The 22,383-nt window shown below is 38.2% G+C and overlaps 1 protein-coding gene across 1 annotated transcript in view; it reads left to right on the plus strand.

Annotated features, from left to right (window-relative positions):
* Positions 1-14,779: 14,779 nt before the first annotated feature.
* Positions 14,780-22,383, plus strand: part of LOC125658741 (uncharacterized) — a 38,400-nt gene continuing 30,796 nt past the window's right edge. The window contains exon 1 of the mRNA XM_048890128.2: positions 14,780-14,791. The gene's annotated coding sequence lies outside the window, so the exon portion shown is untranslated. The remainder of the gene's footprint in view (positions 14,792-22,383) is intronic.

Here is a 22,383-nt window from a genome sequence, read left to right on the forward strand (position 1 = left end):
CTCTACCAAAATTGTAAATGATCCCTGGGGTAGGGATTCTGACCACAGGGCGGGGTCAAACTTGTTATATAGTGTTTATGTGTAAAACACTTAAATTACATCTTCTTTAATGCTATTGAAACTAAATTGATAGTAAATAGATATTTAGAAAGAACAGGTAGTCCTTTATCAAAATTGTAAATTTGATTATTCCAGGGGTAGGGGCTTTGGTATCAGGTTGGGGCCATAATAGTCAGTTATTAAATATGTTAATAATAGACATTTTTAACTTCTTTTGATAACTATCATTCCAATTCTTTTCAAATTTGGTATGAAACTTATTTGGAACAAAGGAAACATAAATTGTAAATTTCAGGATTCCTGTACCCATGGGGCCTTAGGGGCAGGGCAAAACCTGCCCCAAAATGACAAATTTTCAAAAATCTTCTTCTCAAGAACCACACATATTTAAGAAAAACTAAATGCATAGTGATGTAGAGCAGGAAGGCCTCTGTAAATTTCATGATCCCCGGTTCTGACCCCAGGGCGGGGCCAAACTTGTTATATAGTGTTTATGTGTAAAACACTTAAATAACATTTTCTTTAGTGTTTTGATACTAAATTGAAACTAAATGGATAGAGCAGGTAGTCTTTTACTAAAATTGTAAATTTGATTTTCTCCAGAGTAAGGGTTTTGACCCCAGGGTGCGGCCAAAACTTAGTATATAGTATTTATGTGTAAGTTTGCTGATATTGTATAAAATCTAAATTCATACTTAGGAATAGCAGAAAAGGATTTACAAAAAATGGTGAATTTCACAACCCAGGATTATGACTTTAGGATGAGTCCAAATTAAGTCATATATTTTAATGTTTTAATTTCATACACCTATTATTTTTAAACCTTTCATCAGTGTATGCACTTTTGAGGGCAGTGAAGTTTTAAGAACACATCTTATTTTATACTGTTGCTGAACATTAGAATTTAGCATAGATATTCAGAACAGGAAACTTTTTCTAGATTTCATAGCCCATGGAAGTAGTGATACTTTTTCACTAGTATGCAGGTGACTCTTGTTAAAATATACTCTGGAAACTGACAACCCCCAATGGAAGAAAAATATCCGTAACTTCCTTGAATGTTAAAATATCTCAATCAAAATAGCAGGTACACATCTTCATTATTCATATACATAAAGTTTAATTACATCTGTTCGTTGGTGTTAAAGATATCCTCTGGTCAAACGAGGTGATTCCCCTCAAACAATCTGTTCTATCACATTAAATTTTTTAATCATATTGCTGACAAATTTTCTAAATTGTCATTGTCTTCAACATTATCTTCTTCCAACTCACTTTTACTACTTGATCAATTCTGAGGTTCAGTTTCGGGAAATCATCACATTTTAATGGCACATGTCCAATTTTATTAAAACATTCACATTCTCTGCCAGGGGTATGATGAACTGGCCTCAACTTTCTAAGTTCTTTGTACTTGCGTGGTTGGTCGGCCTCTGTCACTGCGTTTGTGTGTCTTCCACGTTTTGGTTTTAGAAGAATGCTGTTATGAAAGTTAGTACATTTTTCATTTATTGCATCAGCTGATCTTGTTACCCGAGCTATGGATTGCTCAGTTTTATTTGCACCAAGTGACTTAATTAACTGTTTATGGTTACAAACACTGCTCTTGTACCAAGTCACTTTCAACATTTTTTCCAATTCCACCACGGCAATTGGTAAATGACCCTTTGAAGGGGCGACAAATGTGCTCACACTTCAATATGTAGTCAATGTTTTCCACCATGTACTTACTTAGAGTCGAATGTGAAAAGAAGAATGGTAGTGAATACTGGCAATTCAAAATTACCCTGTCCAAGTTACCCTCTTTGGTAGTGTCATTAATTTCAAGAAAATGCAAGTACCAATAGCAAAGTTGCAGGGAATAGTTAAACATCAGTTACAGCACATCATCTTTTATCTGTTGTAAATTGATTGATTGATGTTTTCCGCCACACTCAGAGAGAACCTAGATACAATGTAACTGGGAAGAGACCACCGATCTTCCGAAAGTAAACTGGGAAACTTTCTCACTTACCGGCGCGAGTGGGATTCGAACCCGCGCCGAGAGAGGTGAGAGGCCGTGTGATTTGGAGCGCGATGCTCTAACCACTCGGCCACGGAGGCCCCCTTATCTGTTGTAAAGGAGACCAAAACGATTTCATTGTCCAGATAACAAAGTTTGTAATACTGATCACCTTGCAGATCTTTTGGTTTACAATGTTCAGTGTCAACTTTACATTATCCATAATGCTCAATGAAATCCTTTATCTCATCATCTGTTTTCTCCTCTGTGCATGTCAGTAGGTCAATTTCTGTCATTCTCTTCCATCTTCAAATATTCCATGAACTGTTACCTTTATAAGAGCCTCACCACAAGCATGAGGAAATCATGATGAGGTCTAAATTTTCCGTTCACGTTTCCATTCACATTTGACCTTTGTAATAGCGTTTAGAAGAAATTGAGTGTTCCTGGAGTGTTTTTAGTAATGTAGAATCGTTTGTAGCTTTTCTGAAAAATATAACAATAAACAATGGAGGTAATATTGCAAGATAGGACATATATGATGTACTTACAATTATACATTTGTTGCACTCTTTAATTCTAACTATTTTGAATTTTGATGGACTCCATAAAAGACAATTGTAGGACTATTTCATCTAAGCTCAAATGGTTTTTTTTTTAAATTCGATTACTCTAGTAACGAAAACAATACTTTACAGCTTAGGATCCACCTCAAGTGTGAATTGCTTTGTGCACAGTCAACGCAGAGATAGATAGACAATTGTTACATAAGAGATCTCTGGTCAGTGCAGCCAGTGTTACCATGCAATACGTGGCAGCAGAGAGCCTTTGAATTAATATTCAGTATAAAGCACCATAGTAGAGATCTATCACACATTGAAAGATTATAGCTTTGATGCTCGATGTTTGTATATTGGCACATAGATACTACTAGGAGCCATCACAGAAAGACTGACCAGTGCAACCTGCTAAATACCTAATAAACCTCAATCTAAAGTGAGATACTTACAGCAAGTTAATGCTTTCTAAGTCCCTTAACTAACTAACTAACGAAAAGGGTATTTATACTAAATTGGGACAATAGAAAATCATGATTTGAAAATATTGAATAGAATATTGGGGGTATGAACTTTACCCGTATTTCAGTACCATCCATAGAGGTTAAATCATGTACTTCCGGATAATTATCCAATGAAAATCAAGGTTACGAAAGTTAAAGACCCCCCCCAAAAAAAAACACCGCACGGTTGCTCCACGAATCACTGAATGTGGGCGGAGCTTATCCATGGTCAATGTTATTTACCTGGAATTTACCTGGCCAAGAGATCGGTTGTTGTGTATATTTTTATGATATACACAGGAAATTTCTAAGGTTATTACAAATTATGCTTAGTGTCTTGATTTGTGCCAAAAAAAAAATTCTACCTACATGCATACCGCATTTCTATTTCCCGTAAACCTTCAAACTTGGTCATATTTATGTATTGCAAATGACAGGTTTAGCCCATTTCTAAACCTTTGCTTTTTAAAACTTCTAATTAAATTGTTATATATCGTATATAAATAATTTCCTAAATATAATATTACCCGGCATTTCCGGGCACTTCCTGGTGTCCTGGGAATTCTCGGTGTCGTGGGTGTAGTAGGTAAAATATCCATGTTTCGAGAGAATGAATAAATCCAAGTAGATCTGTGTACATGTACAACCAAATGAAGAATGATCAAGATACCCCTCAATATGGGCCGTCTGTAGGGTTTCTGTAGCTGTAGTGTTTGCGTAATGGTGGTATCCCAAACAGAAGCTGACACGAAGTCTACCCCCTCCTCTCTCTCTCTCTCTCTCTCTCTCTCTCTCTAGGGTTTTTGTGGACGTAGTGTTTGTGTAACGATGGCACCCCAAACAGAAACTGACACGAAGTCTACACCCCCTCCTCTCTCTCTTTAGGGTTTCTGTGGACGTAGTGTTTGTGTAACGATGGTATCCCAAACAGAAGCTGACACATAGCTAGTCTACCCCCCCCCCCCTTTCTCTCTCTCCCTTACTCTCAATCATTGACTAAATGAGTAATTATTGTCATACCTATGCAACACTATTGCCATGCCATATTATTTCATCTATATTATTGCTACAGTTTTACACATCTCTCTCTCTCTCTCTCTCTCTCTCTCTCTCTCTCTCTCTTTATAAATATAAAACTGATAAATTATAAATAGCTCAATAACTCTCTCTCTCTCTCTCTCTCTCTCTCTCTCTCTCTCTCTCTCTCTCTCTCTCTCTCTCTCTCTCTTATCTTTATAAATAGAAAACCGGGATAAATTATAAATAAAAATATCTCAATAACTCTCTCTATAAATATAAAGCCGTGATAAATTATGAATAGAAATATCTCAGTAACTCTCTCTCTCTCTCTAAATATAAAGCCGTGATAAATTATAAATAGAAATATCTCAATAACTTATTTATACTTTTTTTTTTTTTTTTTTTACTATTGTTTGATTTCTGATTGTGTAATTTATAATCCATGTGGTATCTCAAACAGAAGCATCTTTTTTAACTACTGTAACAGTTTTACGCATGGGCAATATAACCATTATACATGTTGATGTGCTGCGCCAATAAAGAATTGTTCATGTTTTTATAAATATAAAGCCACAATAAATCATTAATAGAAAATATTCCAATAACTTATGTTTGTTTGGTTGTTTTTTTTTATATTATTATTATTGTTTGATTTCTGATTGTTTAATCTATAATACATTTGTCATGTATAAAGATGGAGAGAGAAAATACGATGATAAATTGCATTGTATAGGGGACGTAAGAAATTAAAATATTCTAGGTGCGAGTAAATGCTATCAAAACTCAGGTATACTGGGGCTTTCCTCGAGATCTGAAGACTGCCGGTCATCATTAGCCATGATTGTTATCAAAACATCTTTCTCAGGTAACTGTAGACCATGGTCTCTGCAAACGTCAATCAACCTAAGCTCTATTGTTAATAGTTTGATTGACCAGCGGCTTATCATTGATCGCAACACAGGTAAAATTCGGGGGCGTTAACTTAAAGTTGGGTCTTTAAAGATTGACTGTTTTGATGATTCAACACGTGGGCATCTGTAGAAACTGTCCAATAAGACTTACGTGTAAATAAACAACTAACTGAAGGTAGTACAACGTCAGAGACAGATTAATATATAAAATAAAACATAAATAATATGCAAATAAATTCATTCCTGTTACACCAATATTGGAATAATGGAAGTAGTGTAGCTAGCAAGGCCAGCTGTCTCGCCTCGACGAATTGTTCGATGAATGGCTTTATATAGTAATTTAAACAATAGAAACTGTCAGTAATGGATATATGCTGAATACTGTTCTATATCTATACTTATCAAAATGTTTTAAGGCCGAAAACAGTCTGATGATTTTACATATATAGAATTGTATGAGGCATATATCTTACTTAAAACATTGCCATTTAAGGAGGTATGCTACATCAGAGAAATTTGATATGGATGAAAAGTGGAGAATATGTACAACAATATTTTGAAATTGAAAACTTTCAAATTTACTCTATTTATTCAAAATATGCAGTTTTAGTAGAAAGCAATCTGGGGCAGGGCCGTAAATTACATGGAGGCGGAGGAGGCAGCTGCCTCCTCCAACTTTTGAGCCAAAAAAAATTAAAATTTAAAGTTCATTTAGAATTTATGTTGTTTCCAATAACTAAGAACATGATACCTCCCTTAAAAAGCATTCCAAATCTTTCTTTTAGAATGAGTTAGTCAAGTAACATCTCAGAAGGCCCTAGAATCAAGGATTTTGCACGAAACGTGTTCAGTGTGCACAAAATGTGCTCAGCGTCTGGGGGCCTGGGCGGCCCCCAGACCCCCGCCTAATTTCCTGCCTCCTCCAAATTGAATGTTAATTTACGGCCCTGTGGGGGGAAAATTAAAACTCCTGCTGGACTCGAATCTGCGATCTACAGTTTAGCAGTCGATGTGCTAACCTACTGAGCTACTCAGCTATGCGATATTATTTTAAATGAATAGACAAATATTCCTGATCTAAATATTTTCATCCGTGTTTTAAAAGGAAGTCAGTCATTATGACGATGTAGATTACCTCCTTAAATGTTCAAAACTCACCTGGAAGAGTCCGATAATAAGACGATAGGAACACTCAGGCACGAATAGTTTTTCTATCCCACACTGTCTAATAAGTGGACAAAAGGAATGAGAAAGTTTTTTTTCTTTTGACTGTGATATTTTATTTCATTCATTTAAAGAAAGTTAATTCAGTGTAACAGTAGTGGTGGAAAGTGGTGAAGAAATATTTTTAACACAGAACACTTTCAGAGAAAGTGGATTTGATAAAATACTAGCGGAAAAAAGAAACTGTGCATTATAAAATTTAGTATAATTTTTCTATATTTATTGTCTATATTTATAAAATCTAAACAATCGATAAAGGTGATGTTTTTGAACAATATCGGATAGTACCCGACTCAGATGCACGGACTTTTTCATGGTTAGTGAACATATGTTGTTTATTGAAGTGTTTGTACGCACGAGTTTTACTGGCCAATACTGTTTGGAGTAAGAAGTGTAGCAGGTTTGTTTGGACACTATTCGTTAAGGAAAGCAGTCTTTAGTTTTGACAAAATTTATCCTTCTGTCATGCCACAACTCAGCGAAAACCAACCTCATCGTGCTGTTGGGATGCTTCAAGCTGGAATGGCACAACATATCGTAGCAAGACACTTTGGAGTTCATCGGAACACCATCCAGTCATTATGGAGACGTTTCCAACAATCTGGTAACTCTCGGGATCGACCACGTTCTGGGCGTCCTCGTGTGACGTCGCTTCGACAGGAAAACCACATTAGACTTGTGCACCTGAAAAATCGTTTCCAGACAGCAAGTTTGACTGCTCGTAGTACTAGTATTCCTGGACTTCGACCAATCATTCCAAGAACTGTTCGTAATCGTCTGCGCGAGCACAACATCAGACCAAGAAGACGTCCAGCGGTGCGCCCAATACTGCTTCAACGTCATCGTATCGCTAGACTAGCGTGGTGCAGACGACATCTGCGATTCAGAATACAGGACTGGGCCAATATTCTGTTCACTGATGAATCCAGATTTCATTTGGATAGCAGTGACGGCCGTTGTAGTGTATCGTCGCGTTGGGGAGCGGTACCAGGACAATTCGGTGGAGGTAGCGTTATGGTGTAGGGTGGAATAACAGCACGTGGAAGGACCCCTCTACAAATTGTCAATGGAAATCTCACAGGCGTACGCTATGGAGACGAAATTATTCAACGCCATGTGATACCCTTCATACAGAGACATCAAAGTCACATCACACTGCAGCAAGACAACGCAAGGCCACATGCTGCACGTGTAGTCAGCAACTTTTTTGTTCAACAGAATGTCGATGTCTTGCCTTGGCCAGCTGTTTCCCCCGATTCATCGCCGATCGAGCACGTCCGGGATGAAATGGAACATCTACGCCATTTACCAACTCAGCTAGTACATCTGGAACAACATCCCTCAAGCATTTCTGAACACTTTAGTGGCATCAATGAGACGCCGTTGTAAAGCATGCGTGAATACAAGTGGTGGTCACACGCGTTATTAACTTTGTTAATTCAAGTTCTAATACCAATATCTTTCGAGTGTGCTGAAATTGACGTTATTCGACGTTAACATTAATGGATTATGAAATGTTGTAACGAATACATTTGTTAACCGTATTACAAAATATGGAATTTGTTCATTGTTATTTTTATTATATTTTCATATATTAAATAATGCACAGTTTCTTTTTTCCGCAAGTATAGATACGGACAGTATCATAGATGATATTATGTTTCATACCGATTGTTAGACCGTTCTTGGCACACTGATTTTGACTACGGATAACTCTGTTTACATGATCAGGATATAGGGCTCACGGCGGGTGTGACCGGTCGACAGGGGATGCTTACTCCTTCTAGACACCTGATCCCACCTCTGGTATATCCAGGGGTTCGTGTTTGCCCAACTCTCTATTTTGTATTGCTTATAGGAGTTATGAGATGATCACTGTTCGTTATCTTCACCGTTCATCATCAACATGGAGAAGGAAAATCCTCGTTTTGATTAAGAATTTGAATTGGATGATACCGTCACCACGAAGTATGAAAATGATAATTTTGATCCACTCGTATACCTTTCAATCTTGTTTCATTGCTTTCCTTTTATTTCTTTATTTATGTATTTTACATATGTAATCTGCAGTGTAAACACGTTTGTAGATTAGTGTAGTTTTAGTGCTAGATGTATTTATATGTAGTTTTTGTTATTACTCTCTGTTATTTTAATACTCTCTTTTAATATTGGCCACATTATGTAATTCTTTTCGTTTTTCCTGAAGAAGGGACAGGTTGTCCCGAAAATTTTACAATCTGATCGTTCGTGTCGTTGGTCCACTGAAGAATTGTAGAGAGAAAGCGCTTTGGAATAAATGTGAAAACTTCATCTGAATTTTTTCTATATTTTGTCTATAACTAAGGACTTATTTTATATGTATGTATATGTGTGTGTGTGCGTGTGTGTGTGTGTGTGTGTGGATAAACCAGGGTCCGTTACAAATGTATCTCTACCCCCCCTCTCTCTCCCTTGTGTGTGTTTGAGTTAGAGATAGAGAGTTCAGTACCCGGCTTTCAGATTTTGGAACGCAGTTCGCAGTTCACTATTCGCAATTCAATAGTGAATTGCATTCCAGAACGCAGTTCGCAATTCAAATTTCTATATGCATAAAACAACACCACACTGGAATTATAAGGATAGGGTGCCAGTTACCAACCCCAAACACTGTGAAGAAATGGTGATGGTAATCTCTCTAGTTACGGAGATCCGCCCCTCCAATTTTTATGCATAACGCATTACACTTATTGAATAAACATCGAGTTCGGAATAATCGAAGACCCCTACCCAGGGGACTGAAATTTTTATGGTAGGGTGTTAGTTGTCCTCTCCCACCACTGTGAAGAAATGGTGATGTTACTCTCTTTAGTAATGGAGATCCGCTCCTCAGACATTTTTAAATAACGCATTACACTTAGTGAATAAACATCGGGTTCGGAATCATCGAAGACCTCTACCCCGGGGACTGAAATTTTGATGGTAGGGTATTAGTGGTCCTCTCCCACGACTGTGAAGAAATGGTGATGTTACTCTCTCTAGTTACGGAGATCCGCCCCTCCAATTTTTATGCATAACGCATTACAATTAGTGAATAAACATCGCTTTCGGAATTATCGAAGACCCCTACCCCGGAGACTGAAATTTTGATGGTAGGGTATTAGTGGTCCTCTCCCACCACTTTGAAGAAATGGTGATGTTACTCTCTCTAGTGACGGAGATCCACCCCTCCAATGTTTATGCATAATGCATAACACTTAGTAAATAAACATCGGGTTCGGAATCATCGCAGACCCCTACCCCGGGGACTGAAATTTTTGTAGTAGGGTATTAGTGGTCCTATCCAACCACTGTGAAGAAATGGTGATGTTATTCTCTCTAGTTACGGAGATCCGCCCCTCCAATGTTTATGCATAAGCATTACACTTAGTGAATAAACATCGGGTTCGGAATCATCGAAGACCCCTACCCTGGCGACTGAAATTTTGGTAGTAGGGTATTAGTGGTCCTCTCCCACTACTGTGAAGAAATGGTGATGTTACTTTCTCTAGTTACGGAGATCCGCCCCTCCAATATTTATGCATAACGCATTACAATTAGTGAATAAACATCGGGTTCGGAATTATCGAAGACCCCTACCCCGGAGACTGAAATTTCGGTGGTAGGGTATTAGTGGTCCTCTCCCACCACTGTGAAGAAATGGTGGTGTTACTCTCTCTTGTTACGGAGATCCGCCCCTCCAAGTTTTATGCATAACGCATTACACCTAGTGAATAAACAACGGGTTCGGAATCATCGAAGACCCCTACCCCGGGGACTGAAATTTTGATGGTAAGGTATTAGTGGTCCTCTCCCACGACTGTGAAGAAATGGTAATGTTACTCTCTCTAGTTACGAAGATCCGCCCCTCCAATGTTTATGCATAACGCATTACACCTAGTGAAAAAACAACGGGTTCGGAATCATCGAAGACCCCTACCCCGGAGACTGAAATTTTGATGGTAGGGTATTAGTGGTCCTCTCCCATCACTGTGAAGAAATGGTGATGTAACTCTCTCTAGTTACGGAGATCCGCCCCTCCAAGTGTTATGCATAATGCATTACACTTAGTGAATAAACATCGGGTTCGGAATCATCGAAGACCCCTACCCCGGGGACTGAAATTTTGGTAGTAGGGTATTAGTGGTCCTCTCCCACCACTGTGAAGAAATGGTGATGTTACTCTCTCCAGTTACGGAGATCCGCCCCTCCAATGTTTATGCATAATGCATTACACTTAGTGAATAAACATCGGGTTCGGAATCATCGAAGACCCCTACCCCGGGGACTGAAATTTTGGTGGTAGGGTATTAGTGGTCCTCTCCCACCACTGTGAAGAAATGGTGATGTTACTTTCTCTAGTTACGAAGATCCGCCCCTCCAATGTTTATGCATAATGCATTACACTTAGTGAATAAACATCGGGTTCGGAATCATCGAAGACCCCTACTCTAGGGAGTGAAATTTTGGTAGTAGGGTATTAGTGGTCCTCTCCCACCACTGTGAAGAAATGGTGATGTTACTCTCTCTAGTTACGGAGATCCGCCCCTCCAATTTTTATGCATAACGCATTACAATTAGTGAATAAACATCGGGTTCGGAATCATCGAAGACCCCTACCCCAGGGACTGAAATTTTGGTAGTAGAGTATTAGTGGTCCTCTCCCACCACTGTGAAGAAATGGTGATGTTACTCTCTCCAGTTACGGAGATTCGCCCCTCCAATGTTTATGCATAATGCATTACACTTAATGAATAAACATCGGGTTCGGAATCATCGAAGACCCCTACCCCGGGGACTGAAATTTTGATGGTAGGGTATTAGTGGTCCTCTCCCACCACTGTGAAGAAATGGTGACGTTACTTTGTCTAGTTACGGAGATCCGCCCCTCCAATGTTTATGCATAATGCATTACACTTAGTGAATAAACATCGGGTTCGGAATCATCGAAGACCCTTACCCCGGGAACTGAAATTTTTGTAGTAGGGTATTAGTTGTCCTCTCCCACCACTGTGAAGAAATGGCGATGTTACTCTCTCTAGTTACGGAGAGCCGTCCATCCAATGTTTATGCATAATGCATAACACTTAGTGAATAAACATCGGGTTCGGAATCATCGAAGACCCCTACCCCGGGGATTGAAATTTTTGTGGTAGGGTATTGGTAATCCTCTCCCACCTCTGTGAAGAAATGGTGATGTTAGTCTCTCTAGTTACGGAGATCCGCTATATACAAAAATAATTTGATGATTTGCATTTTACTTACTTCTATTTATATTCCTGATCTTGTAGAGAGATTTATTAACAATACCATGGTATTGTTGTTATTTGTATTTCTTTCTGATTATTTACCCATTCCCTTTCATTTTGATATATTTGATTTCCCCATTTTTCTTTTATTTACATATTGAATTTTCGTCTGATGAAGGTTAGGACTGCCCCCCCCCCCTCTTCTAAAACAATGTTACGTGTATAGCCTACATGTACATGTAGCTATCGATCTCCCTCTCAATGAAAAATAAAACAAGAGGTACTGTGAGCAATGGTCATTAAGAATACCCCCCGCTTACCCCAATCTCCCAAAGGGTGTTGTGAATAGGTATAAATTACATCTTTCCTGAGTGTAAAAATATGGTATGCCTTTGTAGAAGAAAAAGGAAGATATAGTCCGAGCACAAATCCATGGCATAAATCTATAATTTTGACCTTGAGATCAAAGGTCAAGGTCATAAAGAGGTTATGAATGTACATGACACATAGTCTCATGGTGATACACCCATGTCTTATGGTATGACTATGTCAAAACCCTATAATCATTTTTGACTTTGAGGTCAAAGTTCAAGGTCATGTAGAGGTCATGAAGGTACCCGACACATTGTCTCATGGTGATACACTCATGTGTCAAATATGGTATGCCTATATCAAAGAACAAAGAAGTTATGGCCCGGACACGAATCCGTTGTAAAAACCTTTAATTTTGACCTTGAGGTCAAGGTCATATAGAGGTCATGAAGGTGCTCGACACATCGTCTCATGGTGATCCACCTGTGTGCCAAATATGGTATGCCTAAGTCAAAGAACAAAAAAGTTACGGCCCGGACACAAATCTGCACAGACAGACGGACTGACGGACAGACAGACAGAGTGATTCCTATATACCCCCCTGAACTTCGTGCGGGGGGTATAATAAGTTCAAAAGCTATACTATAACTTCATTTGATTTACTCTATAATTATTCTGTTCGCTAGCCAAGAATATCCGTCCACAAAGGCACAGTTGACCCAAAACCCATGGCTAGTAAAGATGAAGTTTATTACCGGTGTCGGATGTTGTAACTGGCCACAAATTAGTACGTTTGTTTCAGAAGACGGACAATATTATGAGTCACTGATTAAACGAGAAAACGTCTGCAATTTTATTTCAATCGTTGTCAACTTTATAACATTTCATTTGGGATGAATCTATGTGAGGTTCGTACATTTACCGATATCCTTCGGATTAGTGTTGAAACTGAAGAGATACAGCGGGAAAGAAAGATTTAAACAGAACCAATGAAAACTAAGGTGAAATTTACGATCCATACAATGTAGTATGAGTAATTAACATATTTATTTCATAATATATTAAATAGCTAAAAGGCTAACACAGAATGTATGCTTGAATGGAATTCAAAGTCATTTCATTTTGATCTAAACGTTAAGCTATACAAGTATTTAGTTTAGAAATGAACTGCCTATTTCGGATTGGAGTGCTGTGGTAATTAATTCTATATTAGTTACAAAATAATAAATCAAACACAAGATGTTTAACTTGTTGACTTAATAAGATCATGAATTTACTCGTTGTTTTATACATATCACACTCTCTGTATAGACACATACACGGTTTATGTGTAAATTCATGTACATGTGCGTTAATGACGTTCAGCCACGGTAGGGGGGAGGGGTGTTATAAAACACGTGTGTTCTTTTCCATTTCGCCATTGACAGAGGTGTTAGCGAGCAGTGACACCTATGGGTAGAGAACTGCCCGCTAAAACCTATGTCAATGGCGAAATTTCAAAATTCCTGTAAAAATCTTTGTAAATTCTTATACAAACATTTAACTTATCTCGCTTAATCAATTTATGATGCACAATTTTAAGAGTTTTTTTTTTTCGCTTGTAAACAATATCCAAATTGTTGATTTTAATCAAAATGAATCATTTCCCCACGATATTTTGGCGTTATCTTATCTACATTGTACATACATTAATCATTCTAATTTCTTAAATTCGATTCCGTTCCGTCTTCCGTTCCGCGTTTAGCAACACCCGAGAATAATAAAGGTGTTTGTATGGAGCGACAAATCAACATAAACTTAAATAATTGAAGATATCTTCAATTATTGGAAGATATCATCAATTCAATTATTGCTCTCTTTAATTGAATTAATGCGCGCATTAAATCAATTATTGCTCTCATCAAATGAACTAATGCGCGCTTCAATTCAATTATTGCTCTCATCAATTGAATTAATGCGCGCATCAATTAAATTAATGAGAGCAATAATTGATTTAATGCGCGCATTAATTCAATTATTGCTCTCTTCAATTCAATTGATGTGCGTATTAATTCAATTAATGAGAGCAATAATAGATTTGATGCGCGCATTAATTCAATTATTACTCTCTTCAATTTATTTGATGAGAGCATCAATTTAGTAGAAATATTGCTAGAAATAATTAATTTAGAGCTCGGTATAAATAATTTGATGATCTCTTTAATTCAATTGAAGATATCTTTAAATAATTTACAATGCTTTTGTATAAGGAATTAATGCGTGCATATATTCTTTTAAAGAGAGCAGCAATTCCATTAAAGAGATAATTAATTCAATTGTGGATATGTTGAATTGACGATATCTTTAATTATATAGTTGCTCTCTCTAAAAGAATTATTGCTCTCTTCAAATGAATTAAAGATATCATTAATTCAATTGAAGAGAGCAATAATTGAATTAATGTGCGCATTAAATCAATTATTGCTCTCATCAAATGAATTAATGCGCGCATCAATTCAATTATTGCTCTCATCAATTGATTTAATGCGCGCATTATATCAATTATTGCTCTCTTCAATTGAATTGTAGCGCGCATCAATTCAACTGTTGATATCATTAATTCATTTGAAGAGATCATTAATTGAATTAAAGCGCACATCAATTCAGCTGAAGAATTAATGCTATCATCAATTCAATTAATGCGCGCAATAATTCAAAATTGAAGATATTAACACATATTTCAGCTTGTCTGTAAATACGTGTCTTTATCTAAGCATTATTTACGATAGTATTCGCATCAACGTATGATTTACTATATGTATATATATAATAATAGTAAGCCCATCTCTGTTATGTTGCAATCAGGAAACTTTGTTCCGGAATTATAACTCATCACGGGTGCACTCGGCAATTACGCATCCCAGCTTCCTTCTTTTCCATTCAGCAGCCAACCAAGAAGGTCGGTCAAATTTTGGGGAAGAAAACATTTTAAATATCTTTTACTAAATAAGGAATAAGTTGTTTCCAATTTCAAAATCATTAAGATTAATCATGTCAGATGATAATTTTACAATGTAATAACTACGATGGCTTTTACAATTTGAGGATTTGAGCAGATTTTAATGTTAGCACACGCAGAAGGTTTATACTGGCGGCTTGTAACTGCGTCAATTATACTTGAATTCTCATATGTGTAATTAGAAATTACATAGATTCTTTTTATTTCAAATTGATGTAAGCATGCCGCCGGTACGACAAAAACGAGGTAGCAGAAAACCAACAAGGGGGGGGGGGGGGTTGCCCAATCCCAGGTACAAACGGAGCCGCCGGTCCCGCAGGGTGGAATAACCAGCGACGAAATACCGTCTAGTAATGCCGTCCAGCCCTTTCAGACAGGTACAAATACACTTCTGTCACAGGATTGGGGTTTTACCCCCATGCCAGTAAATTCAGTGCAATTTTCATTGGGGCATAACGTTAATGAAATGATCAGGCAGAAAATTGTAGAGGGAAAATATGTAGCCCTGGCTCTCTTGTTAAAAAATTCAAATATTGAAGACTCGGCTAGCGAGAGAATTTTTCTGATTGGAAATGATGGTCAGATGCAGAGTAAGCTAAAGAATACTCTTAAAATTACATCTATTGAAAAATGGACGGACGCTTTTCTCATTTATTTGAGTGTGTTCACGTCTGTCCATACAAGTAAATACCAGGACATGCTCAAGTACATGCATGATGTACGTACGGGAGCTGGCAGGTCCTCTGGGTGGAAAATATATGATGAGCAGTTTCGGCTCAAATTAGCAATGGATCCCACCAAATCATGGTCAGCCATAGACACAGAATTGTGGGTTATGTATATGGTTGGGGGGCATAACATGACACCTACAGGAGTTCAGGGGGTAAATAAATGTTACATGTTTAACTTTCAGGGGTTTTGTGGTAGGAAACATTGCACGTATGCTCACCTTTGTATTAAATGTAGCCAAGAGCATGCAATGACAAATTGCCCCCTTACTGTCAATGTTAACAAACAAGCTCCTTCTTTCAGTCCCAAACAACCTTTACGACAGGGGCCCCAACAAGGGAGTCGACCAGCACACCACATCCCGCAAAAGTCCCCTCGATTTGCCGCACCCAGGCCTCTGGGAGCTCGGTTCAACTCCTATTAGGGTCTCTAATTTAGCACAGTATCTGCACCAATATCCAATCAGGCATGTGGCAAAGGAAATATTACATGGGTTTACTTATGGCTTTAAGTTGAATTATACAGGTCCTCGAATTTTCACGTTTTCCGACAATTTGAGGTCAGCTAGTCAATTTAAAAATCAGTTACAGGAAAAAATCCTTAAAGAAGTTAAAGAGCGAAGGATAATGGGTCCCTTTTTACAATCTCCTATGCCTAATATGCATATTTCACCTATAGGGCTTGTTCCAAAGTCAAGTGGTGGTTGGAGGATGATTACACATCTGTCGTACCCTCCATCCCTTGGCATCAATTCATTTAATGACCCGGAATTGTGTACTGTGAGATACACAGCTTTTGATACAGTTGTTGACATGATCACTCGGATAGGTCCTGGTGCAGAGTTGGGTAAGGTGGATATTAAAAGTGCATTTAGGTTACTTCCAGTATACCCGGGTGATTTTGAGCTGTTAGGATTTAGATTTAGGGATCATTACTTTATTGACAAGTGCTTGCCCATGGGATGCTCAATTTCTTGTGCAATTTTTGAAAAGTTTTCAACATTTCTTCAGTGGGCAGTTATAAACAAATCGGGTTTAAGGACAGTCGAGCACTATTTGGATGATTTTATCTCTGTGGGTAGGAGTGGATCGGGGGACTGTTTGCAGTTAATGACAATTTTCCAACAGTTGTGCAGTGAATTAGGAGTTCCATTAGCAGGGGAAAAGACACAGGGTCCAGTTACTTGCTTAGTGTTTCTGGGACTTGAAATAGATACAGTGCTTAGGAATGTTAAGATCCCCAGGGAAAAAATACTGGAGCTGAAAGGGCTGCTTAGTATTCTGATCAATAAAACTAAGGTTAAGTTAAAGGAACTGGAATCATTGGTGGGAAAATTGAATTTCTTTTCCAAGGCTATCAGAGGTAGTAGGGCATTTAACAGGAGATTTTATGATTCAATGATGGGGTTATCTCGCCCAAATAGTCATATTAGACTCACTAGAACATTGAAAGAAGACATGTTATTATGGCTCCATTTTTTAGACAATTTTAATGGTGTAGCTTATTTTCCTCATTCAGAATAGGTTATTTCTAGAGCGATCCAGCTATACACGGACAGTACTGGGGTCGTCGAATTTGGTTCTGGGTGTTATTTTAAAGGAAACTGGACTTACTATGAGTAGCCTTTAGAATGGAAAAATTTGGATGTCTTGAGGGACATAACATTTCTTGAGTTGGCCCCCATACTGTTGGCAGTGATGATTTGGGGGGAGAATCTAAGTTGTCATAAGGTTCAATTTCACACAGATAACAGTGCATTGGTTAGCATTTTGAACACTCAGTCGTCAAGGTCTCCACGGATTATGTATGTGATTAGGAAGATAGTATTGTTGTTTATGCAATTTAACATCACATTTAAGGCCAAACACATTGCTGGTATTGATAATGGTATAGCTGATGCCATTTCTCGTAAACAGTGGGGAAGATTACGTCAACTTGCTCCAACAGCAAACCAGATCCCAGATCCAATACCAGCAGCATTTCACGATCTGTTGTCCAGCATGAAGTTTCTCGACCACTGACGGCAGCTAATTCCTCCAATACATCAGCAACATACAAAACGGGGCTTTTAGCTTTCGATAGGTTTAGGAGCGTGACTAACGCAGAAATGATATGGCCACCCCAAGTAGAGCAAATAGTCAATTTCATTTCATACTTATCACTTAAGGGCTATGCAGAATCTACTGCTAGAGCTTATGTAGTGGCAATTGGGTATGAGTGCAAAATTCAGGGATTAGAAGACTCTACAAATAGGTTTGTTATTGCTAAGGTGTTGGATGGTTTCAGGCGTCTGAAGTCCAGGGCGGATACTAGGTTGCCGATAGCGGAAAAAATTCTGACAAACTTGATGGGAGCGTTAAACACTGTGTGTTCGAGTCTTTATGAAGCCAAATTATATAAAGCAGCATATACATTAGCCTTTTTTGCCTTCTTGCGAGTTGGAGAATTCGCCTTATCCAAGGGCAACAAATCTTCAGTCAATTTTGGGGGTTGATGATGTTAGCATACAGAATCACCAATTAGTAGTGTGTCTTAGGTGTTCTAAAACTGATCAACTGGGAAAGGGGGTCACAATTATGTTAAATAGGCAGGGCTCAAATATTTGCCCTGTTCAAGCTATGGCCAATTTTTTGCTAGTAAGACCTCATTTTACAGGACCTTTGTTTGCCATTTTGGAGGGAAGCCACTTACCCGTTATCAATTTTCGGCAGTTTTAGATAGAATTATTATGGCTATTGGCTTGGATTAGAAATATTACAAGTCTCATTCTTTTAGGATAGGGGCTGCAACAGTTGCAGCAGACAAGGGGTTTTCAGATGAAGAGATTAAAATGGCTGGCAGATGGAAGTCCGCTACTTTTCAAGCTTATATTAGATCACCACTTACTCCAACATCTCCTATATCTTAAGTTTTCCCAATTTTTGGTATGCATTGCAGGCTGTGTAAAAACAGACAGAATAACAGTTTGGATAGTCGGTTCATCAATCATAAAAAAGGCATCAATAGCGGCAAGAAATAGACCGGGGGATGGAGCTTAGGCCTGAACCAAAGAGGAGTAGATATTTGGTGGCAGGGGTATGGCGGTCTGAAATTCATACACCTGGTCAAAAAAGTCAGATACTTGGCCACTTTAGAAGACCCCCCTAAATATTTGCTTATCCATTGTGGGGCCAATGATTTAGGCCAAACTAAACTCCAGAGCTTATTGCATAGAATCAAAGCTGACATCAAATTGCTTTCAGGTATATTCTCTCACACCACACTTATATGGTCCTTCCTTCTCCCACGTATTTCTTGGAGACACTCTCAAAATGTAAGGGCTATAGAACAGGCTAGGAATAGGTTGAATAGGTGGGCAGCCAATCAGGTGTTTGCTTGTGGGGGGGGGGAATTCTCACCCACCCCCAATTCATAGGGAAACCAGCACAACTCTATCACTCAGACGGAACACATTTATCGGACTTGGGAAATTATATTTTTCTTAGCAATATCCAAGGGTCCCTAGAATATTTCGCAAATGGGGGAGAAAGCAAAGAGTTTCCTTGTAAATAAAGTAAGGTAGGCATTCAGACTGGGGGGGGGGGGGTATTTTAGACAATGGCACTGTGGTCGGTTCTATTGAAGGTTCCTACCCCCACCATGTGGCGGTGGGCTCCCTGATTAATTTTCTGCAATTGCACAAATGTAATCAGGTTGCCCATATGGCCAAATCGTCACCTTCAAGTTGGTTGTGAAAATATACGTTGACTGTTGATGATGGTTGAATGTTGATTTGACAGTTTAATTTCATTTTATGTAAATAATTAAGAGTTGAATACTTGTGTGTTGTATGTGTCGGTAGCATGATTGAGATCAACCCAGCATGTTACTTGCCCTTTCGGACGACGCATATGTTGTTGTTGGGGGTGAGCCCTGTTGTTCGGCGACCCCACAGATGTTGTTTCTGACCACTGTGGCCAATATATTCCATACAATAAACCCATACATTTACATCGTGTTTTTATTCTGAAAAAGACAATGGTGGTGAGACTGATACGTCTTTGATAACATTAATTATTTGAAGAGATTGTTGCGCGCGTCAAATGAATTGATGATATCTTCAAATAATTGAAGATATCTTCAGTTATTTGAGTTTATGTTAATTTGGCGCTCCATATGTTTGTACACTGGATGTCGAGAATTGAGGCGTTTCATAAATGAAAGGTGTGAACGTCTGCAGCGAAGTCTGCATACGGATACGTACCGAAAACACCAATCTATCATTAAACACCCATTACAAGAATTGAATGATTTATACATCATTTTTACATCTCGAATTAGGGGGCATATTGACCAATTGAAACACTTTGGGGGTTGCTAAAAGGGGGAAAGGAAAATGGAACGGAACGGAACGGAAAATGAAACTGAATGATTAATGTAGCCAAGATAACACCAAAAAATCGGAAGAAAATACTTCATTATGATTAAAATCAAACTTTTTGGGAATTAAATACAAGAATTTTGAAATATCGGCATTGACAGATGTGTTGGCGAGCAGCGAAACCTATGGTTAGCGAATGCAAAGAACACACGTACTTTAAATGTCCCCTTCCCCCGGTGGCAAAACAGCATTAACGCACATTTGCAGGGCGGATCCAGGCATTCTGGTTAGGGGGCGTGGCGTGGTATTTTGCCAGAGGCAGGGGGTCTGGGGGCCACCCTAAGGCCTCCAGTGGGTCTAGGAAAAAGCCCTGGTGGGGGCCCAGGGAGCGAACCCCCCTGGAAGCTCATGAATTTTAAGAGTAAAATTTAACCATATAATTAGCCTTCATAGGCGAAGTTACATCCCCTCTTACAAACAGAAACACACCTTTATCAACACTACTCAAATGAGGCAAAAGTTATCATCAGTAAATTTCTTTCTATTCAAACTTATTTGCTCGTCATTGAGCTGTGATTTGAGTCCATCTATTTGTATTTCTTGGATTTGAATCCCTCCTACATACACCTCATAGGTGGATCCAGGATTTGTGATGGGGGGGGGGGGTTAGCACTTGATCGATCATTCAGCTACTTTTCACAATCTCCAACCCCACCCATTTCCATCTACATGTACTTTGCTTGTGTTCCTAACATTTTAGAGAGACCTAGAGACAGTTTATACCTGCAAATTGTTTCTCACGTTCTAGTAATTTTTGATCCTATACTCAGATCTGATTTTAAATCTTTAAAAAAGCTGATTTAAAGGTTATTCCCTATAGGCCAGGGGCCTGCGGTAAATGGTGCAAAATCCTATGTTCCGAGCATTTCCTGGCACTTCTTTTTTACTTTTAAATTGTCTATTTCTTAAACAAAATTTTTATGTTACATATAATTTTTAACAATTTTAAGTGATACTTGTATCTGACGAAAATATCGTAAATATACATCAGCGTCTCGTCTTGTTCATCTTGGAATTAAATGATGTACTGGTGTTGATAAATTTGAATGATGCTATTACATGTAATTATCCACCTTTCATATCCTTTCGACGCAAAATCTCGTTAAAATTGAACAACTTAATGTTTTTGGTTAACAGAGGGGGAGGGGGGTCCCGGACCCTCTGGACCCCCCCCCCCCCTTTTGGACCCGCCCTTGCACCATTCCATCACATGTTGCACCTCTTGCCTCAACAGATGTTTCTCGTTTTTTAAATAAGAAAGTAGATTAAAATAATTATAATAGCCAATAAAAAATCAATGCATGACTTCGGGGAGGGAGATAAGGAGTGTCTGCAAAAAATTAAACCAAGGTATGTATAAACAATTCTCAAGAAACGCATATTAGTATTTCTATTGAAAAAATTTTATCAGCTCGGAATCTCTATACAGTTATTCATTTTCCCTCTTTTTATAGTACGCACTGATTTATAACCTAAACTTGGAAATTTTTAGGGGGTTGGGGGCGTTTTCACCCTGAGAAAACCATTGTCAACCGAGGCGTAGCCGCGGTTGATAATGGTTTCTCGAGGGGTGAAAATTTTCAATGTTACCATCAACTGCATGCAATATTTGTTTTATTATACTGAATGTTATAAAAACAACAAAGCAGAAAGACTTACGTCTTTTGACATTTGATCAATCATGTTGACATTTGATCAATCACTGTCATGCGATATTTCGAATATCGATGCGGGTATTTGCGCTCAAACGACGTCGTCTAACAATCTACGGCGAACCGTACGCGCATAAATTTGACGCATGTGATAATTTTTATAATATCACCCGTTGTCAAGTACTGTTACCCGTTGCTAGATACTATCACCGTAGAGGGCGTGCTTTCTGTTCTCACAGGGTAACAATATGTTTTTTCAAATGATTCTCGACCAATCAGATTCGAGTATTTTACATGAAATTATTGAGTGTAATATGTGGCAATAGAAAAGTTTTTTCCCATCGAGCGTCAATACTGATTTGAACTGATCAGCCCTACGCTGGATCAAGTCAATATCTAAGCATGATAATGTACGGTATATGATAAATGGGTTATTGTTTTTAATCATATACTGTATCGTACATCTGCAAAACATAAGCAGTTAGTTATTTTCGGGGGGGGGGGGGGGGGATGGGCATCTTGGTACCCAATTGTAAAAACCTCAAATTATCATTTTTCAAAAAACAAACGAAGAATCAGGTACGGAAACAATTTTTACTTTACTGGTCAAAAAAGAAGAGGGTCAGAAATCAGGAAAACTCACAACATATTTTTCGTATAAAAAAAACTTTACTATGGAAAGTTATATATTTTTAGAATCACTAGAATTAAGAAAAACTCTATGTAGATTT

Source organism: Ostrea edulis, chromosome 9 (assembly GCF_947568905.1).
Source record: "Ostrea edulis chromosome 9, xbOstEdul1.1, whole genome shotgun sequence".
Classification (NCBI taxonomy): Eukaryota; Metazoa; Mollusca; class Bivalvia; order Ostreida; family Ostreidae; genus Ostrea; species Ostrea edulis.